General features: G+C 43.9%; 1 long non-coding RNA gene across 4 annotated transcripts in view; it reads right to left on the reverse strand.

Moving 5' to 3' along the window:
• LOC115164828 (uncharacterized) overlaps positions 1–948 on the reverse strand; it is a 31,984-nt gene extending 31,036 nt beyond the window's left edge. For all 4 annotated transcript variants that reach the window (XR_003869993.1, XR_003869995.1, XR_003869994.1 and 1 more), the window contains exon 1: positions 164–948. This is a non-coding gene — a long non-coding RNA (uncharacterized LOC115164828). The remainder of the gene's footprint in view (positions 1–163) is intronic.
• Between the last annotated feature and the right edge of the window lie 5,779 nt (positions 949–6,727).

Raw genomic sequence — 6,727 nt, forward strand, 5'->3', positions numbered from 1 at the left:
CCAAACCTTGAATGAGTAGGTGTGTCCAAACTTTTGACTGGTACTGTAAGCTCAACCTCAAACAAGTACTCAAAAGGCTGTAATACATACACACACACACAAACACACACATACAGTACACACATAAATACCTTGAACACGTGAACATGTCCCCACACATTACCTGGCTGAGGAAGTAGGCGTAACTCAGTGTTGAAGCCACAGAATCTACATCTGGCTCCACCACTCCTAGAACAGCATGGACTTCAGGACCTGTTATGGTAATTTTGAATCCCAATGATAATTCAATAAGCTTTGACTAATCCCCAAGGTTTGTAAGACACTGGGTTAAGAATAATTAGGCAAGGACTCAGCTTTCTGCAAAAGGTCTGTACAGTTTATTCAGAGAACGTTCTAAAGTCAAAAATTAGGACTCAGTCCTTTTATAATACGCACATACATTCCTATCTTTAGACCACTCCCTTCTCAAACAACCAGTACTTTTCCACTAACCACAAAGAAACATAAAAGTTGCCACATTCTTCAAGGCTTTCACCTCCCCTCCCCCTTTATGACCCTCTTGGTTTGAAACCCTCCAATGTTTTTCCATTATCTACTCGACAACTTCACTCTGTTTACATCCCTACTAAAGAATATAACCTCAAAGTTTTACAATCCTAACCGATCTCCCCATACCCTGATTTTATCTTCCCATGATTCTCAAACATATCACCCTATTCTATAATTTCAGAGTGGAACAGTTAAGTCATTTTCCTAACACATACAAATTATTCTAACAGGACCCTCAGGTCCTGACGCCTGGAACAAACAAACATACTAAAAAAAGGTTCAAAAGACCACACAAGATCCAATGTATTACATCAATAGAATTTACATTTCGGTTTGTTTTCCACAATTGCTGAACCTACATCTGTGGATTAGCAAGTATTTCAATGGGATGGGCCGACTTTGAAAAAGTAATTTCAAACTTCTTATGCCACTGCAGCCTGTGACATGAAAGAAAGCTAAGTTGTGAGAAGGGGTGAAATCAGACTGTAGGTAGAGATAGCTGAGATCATCTCATCTCCAGAGTGGTACGGGACGAGTATGACTGCGCTGGAATGCAGCACTCAGAAATCCATGCATAATGCATAATATGATTTAATATGCATGAAAGAGATGACTGTAAGATTCATGTACCCTGTGGTGGCCATGATGGTAGATCAGTGGTGTGTGTATTCGTATTTATTAAGGATCCCCAATAGCTGCTGCAAAGGCAGAAGCTACTCTTCCTGGGGCCCAGCAACATTAAGGCAGTTACATACAATTTAAAATATTACATGACATTACATTTCATAACACTTTTCACAACACATTAAGTGTGTTTCCTAAGGCCACTACTCTACTATCACATATCTACAATACTACATCCATGTGTAGGTGTGTATAGAGTGTGTGTTTTATCTTGTGTGTCTGTGCCTGTGTGTGTGTGTGTCTCTTCACAGTCTCCGCTGTTCCATAAGTTGTATTTTTATCTGTTTTTTAAAATCTGATTCTACTTCTTGCACCAGTTACCTGATGTGGAATACAGTTCCATGTAGTAATGGCTCTGTGTAGTACTGTGCGCCTCCCATAGTCTGTTCTTGACTTGGGGATTGTGAAGAAACCTCTGGTAGCATGTCTTGTGGGATATGCATGGGTGTCCGAGCTGTTTTTTTTATTATTTTTTTATTTCACCTTTATTTAACCAGGTAGGCTAGTTGAGAACAAGTTCTCATTTACAACTGTGACCTGGCCAAGATAAAGCAAAGCAGTGTGACACAGACAACGCAGAGTTACACATGGAATAACATGGAATAAACAAGCCAATAACACAATAAACAAGTCAATGACACAGTAGAAAAAAGAAAGTCTATATACAGTGTGTGCAAAAGGCATAAGGAGGTAGGCAATAAATAGGCCATAGTAGCGAAGAATTACAATTTTGCAGATTAACACTGGAGTGATAAATGAGCAGATGATGGTGTGCAAGCAGAGATACTGGTGTGCAGAAAAGTAAATAAAAACAGTATGGGGATGAGGTAGGTAGACTGGGTGGTCTATTTACAGATGGACTATGTACAGCTGCAGCGATCGGTTAACTCCTCAGATAGCTGATGTTTAAAGTTGGTGAGGGAAATATAAGTCTCCAGCTTCAGCGATTTTTGCAATTCATTCCAGTCACTGGCAGCAGAGACCTGGAAGGAAAGGTGGCCAAATGAGGTGTTAGCTTTGGGGATGATCAGTGAGATATACCTGCTGGAACGTGTGCTACGGGTGGGTGTTGTTATCGTGACCAGTGAGCTGAGATAAGGCTGAGCTTGACCTGGAGCCAGTGGGTCTGGCGACGAATATGTAGCGAGGGCCAGCCGACTAGAGCATACAGGTCGCAGTGGTGGGTGTTATAAGGTGATTTGGTAACAAAACGGATGGCACTGTGATAGACTGCATCCAGTTTGCTGAGTAGAGTATTGGAAGCTATTTTGTAGATGACATCGCCAAAGTAAGGATCGGTAGGATAGTCAGTTTTATGAGGGAAAGTTTGGCGGCGTGAGTGAAGGAGGCTTTGTTGCGAAATATAAAGCCGATTCTAGATTTGATTTTGGATCGGAGATGTTTAATATGAGTCTGGAAGGAGAGTTTACAGTCTAGCCAGACACCTAGGTATTTATAGTTGTCCACATATTCTAGGTCAGAACAGTCCTGGGTGGTGATGCTAGTCAGACGGGCGAGTGCGGGCAGCGAACAGTTGAAAAGCATGCATTTGGTTTTACTAGCGTTTAAGAGCAGTTGGATGCCACGGAAGGAGTGTTGTATGGCATTGAAGTTCCTTTGGAGGTTAGTTAGCACAGTGTCCAAAGAAGGGCCAGAAGTATACAGAATGGTGTCGTCTGCGTAGAGGTGGATCAGGGAATCACCCGCAGCAAGAGCGACATCATTGATATATACAGAGAAAAGAGTTGGCCCGAGAATTGAACCCTGTGGTACCCCCATAGAGACTGCCAGAGGTCCGGACAACAGGCCCTCCGATTTGACACACTGAACTCTGTCTGCAAAGTAGTTGGTGAACCAGGCGAGGCAGTCATTAGAGAAACCAAGGCTATTGAGTCTGCCGATAAGATTACGGTGATTGACAGAGTCGAAAGCCTTGGCCAGGTCGATGAAGACGGCTGCACAGTACTGTCTTTTATCGATGGCGGTTATGATATCGTTTAGTACCTTGAGCGTGGCTGAGGTGCACCTGTGACCGGCTCGGAAACCAGATTGCACAGCGAAGAAGGTACGGTGGGATTCGAAATGGTCAGTGATCTGTTTATTAACTTGGCTTTCGAGGACTTTAGAGAGGCAGGGCAGGATAGATATAGGTCTGTAACAGTTTGGGTCTAGAGTGTCACCCCCTTTGAAGATGAGGATGACCGGGGAAGCTTTCCAATCTTTAGGGATCTCGGACGATACGAAAGAGAGGTTGAACAGGCTGGTAATAGGGGTTGCAACAATGGCGGAGGATAGCTTAAGAAAGAGACGGTCCAGATTGTCTAGCCCAGCTGATTTGTACGGGTCCAGGTTTTGCAGCTCTTTCAGAACATCTGCTATCTGGATTTGGGTGAAGGAGAAGCTGGGAAGGCTCGGGCGAGTAGCTGAAATGTTTGATTATCATGGATTTATCGGTGGTGACCGTGTTACCTAGCCTCAGCGCAGTGGGCAGCTGGGAGGAGGTGCTCTTGTTCTCCATGGACTTTACAGTGTCCCAAAACTTTTTGGAGTTAGAGCTACAGTATACAAATTTCTGCTTGAAAAAGCTAGCCTTTGCTTTCCTGACTGACTGTGTGTATTGGTTCCTGACTTCCCTGAACAGTTGCATATCGCAGGGACTATTCGATACTATTGCAGTCCGCCACAGGATGTTTTTGTGCTGGTCAAGGGCAGTCAGGTCTGGAGTGAACCACGGGCTATATCTGTTCTTAGTTCTGCATTTTTTGAAAGGGGCATGCTTATCTAAGATGGTGAGGAAATTACTTTTAAAGAACGACCAGGCATCCACGACTGACGGGATGAGGTCAATATCCTTCCAGGATACCCGGGCCAGATCGCTTAGAAAGGCCTGCTCGCAGAAGTGTTTAAGGGAGCGTTTGACAGTGATGAGGGGAGGTCGTTTGACCGCGGACCCATAGCGGATACAGGCAATGAGGTAGTGATCGCTGAGATCCTGACCTGAAAACAGCAGAAGTGTATTTGGAGGGCAAGTTGGTCAGGATAATGTCTATGAGGGTGCCCATATTTACGGATTTAGGGTTGTACCTGGTGGGTTCCTTGATGATTTGTGTGAGATTGAGGGCATCTAGCTTAGATTGTAGGACTGCCGGGGTGTTAAGCATATCCCAGTTTAGGTCACCTAACAGAACGAACTCTGAAGCTAGATGGGGGGCGATCAATTCACATATGGTGTCCAGGGCACAGCTGGGAGTGGAGGGGGGTCGATAACAGGCGGCAACAGTGAGAAACTTATTTCTGGAGAGATTAATTTTTTTATTTAGAAGCTCGAACTGTTTGGCCATAGACCTGGTAAGTATGACAGAACTTTGCAGGCTCTCTCTGCAGTCGATTGCAACTCCTCCCCCTTTGGCAGTTCCATCTTGACGGAAAATGTTGTAGTTGGGTATGGAAATCTCAGGATTTTTGGTGGCCTTCCTAAGCCAGGATTCAGACACGGCAAGGACATCAGGGTTGGCGGAGTGTGCTAAAGCAGTGAGTAAAACAAACTTAGTGAGGAGGCTTCTGATGTTAACATGCATGAAACCAAGGCTTTTTCGATCACAGAAGTCAACAAATGAGGGTGCCTGGGGACACGCCTGGCCTGGGTTTACCTCCACATGGGTACGTCTAAAGGCTATCAAAATTGGTCGTCTAGAGCGTTGGGGACAAAGAATAAAAGGAGTAGATTTCTGGGCATGGTAGAATAGATTCAGGGCATAATGTGCAGACAGGGGTGTGGTGGGGTGCGGGTACAGCGGAGGTAAGCCCAGGTACTGAGTGATGATAAGAGAGGTTGCATCTCTGGACATGCTGGTTATACTGGGTGAGATCACCGCATGTGTGGGAGGTGGGACAAAGGAGGTATCAGAGGTATGATGAGTAGAACTAGGGGCTCCATTGTAAACTAAAACAATGATAACTAACCTAAACAACAGTATACAAGGCATATTGACATTTGAGAGAGACATAAAGCGAGGCATAAAGCAATCACAGGTGTTGATTGCGAGAGCTAGCTGAGACAACAACGGGTAAGACAAAAACAGCTAATCAGCTAAGACAACAACAACAACAGGTAAAATGGCAATGAAGGTCTACAGCAGCCTCAACAACACTCTGTAGGGTAGCACCACGGAGTAGCCGGAGGACAGATAGCTTCCGTCCTCCTCTTGGTACATTGACTTCAATACAAACCTTGGAGGCTCTTGGTTCTCACCCGCTTCCATAGACTTACACAGTAATTATGACAACTTCCGGAGGACATACTCCATCCTATCAGAGCTCTCTTGCAGCTTGAACTAACATGTTGTCCACCCAATCAAAGGATCAGAAAATGAATCTAGTACTGAAAGCATAAGCTACAGCTAGCTAGCACTGCATTGCATAAAATGTGGTGAGTTGTTGACTCAAAGAGAAAGAGTTTTCAAAAATGAATTTCTTCACAAATTAAGGAGAAGAGAGTCTTTTTTCACTTTCATTTTCACTTACTTGCAGATGGCTAGTTTAGCCTACACAATGACCTGGCTCAAACAGAGGGATGCTATGTTAGCTAGCTGACTCTTCCAAGTCAAGGTTAGCTTTTGGTTTTATAAATTTCTTGCCACCGGGGCCTGCCGGCGTAAATGCTAAACCGCTTACTGACTATACACAACGTTACTGCCTGATTGTGGTGGGTTTACTAACACAGTTCTGTTAGCTATGTTGACTAGGATGCTAATGTTACTTTAGCTAATATGGGGACAACGATGTAGGCTGTGTGCAGTGGTTATGACATGGTTTGGCTTGGAAATAATTTTTCGCCTGGTCACATACAGCTGATGTGCATTGAAGTCCACAAACAAAGGGAAAAGGTGAGAGGAGGAGAGTGCATAGATGTGAGAAAGAATACAACGTGGCTGCTATGAAAGTGAACTGTGTTTACGCGTGATCAAGGGTGTATTCATTCCGGCGATTCTGTTGAAAATCGTTTCTTAAACGAAAGCAAATGAAATGGGGATAAAAATACCAGAATTTGTCTAATAACTTTTGATTGCAACTGTTGGACTAATGATTACACATGATTATCTAGATAAGCTAGATGCAGGCAAGAGTGTGGAAGGCGGTATTGAATATGTCACTGTCTGTCCATGTGTCACCTCAAATTTCTCTCTCGACCTGTGTGCACCTATGTTGTAAACTTTCATTCATAGGCTAGGTTGTATCAACCTCATGATGGGTATAAGGAACATTTGAGTATGATGCAGTATCATAAACCTATTGATGTTGCATTGAACTGGGTGAATGGAATATGAATGACAGTCATCCAATATGCTATAATAGAAATAAGGCCATGCTCATCAAAAAACAAAATTGTCCTCCCTCATCATAAACGGCACTGCTCTCCATGTACATTTAAGGGCCAGTCGTGCTGCCCTGTTCTGGAACAATTGTAATTTCCCGAGGTCCCTCCGTGTGTGTG

This window comes from Salmo trutta, chromosome 27, assembly GCF_901001165.1.
Source record: "Salmo trutta chromosome 27, fSalTru1.1, whole genome shotgun sequence".
Classification (NCBI taxonomy): Eukaryota; Metazoa; Chordata; class Actinopteri; order Salmoniformes; family Salmonidae; genus Salmo; species Salmo trutta.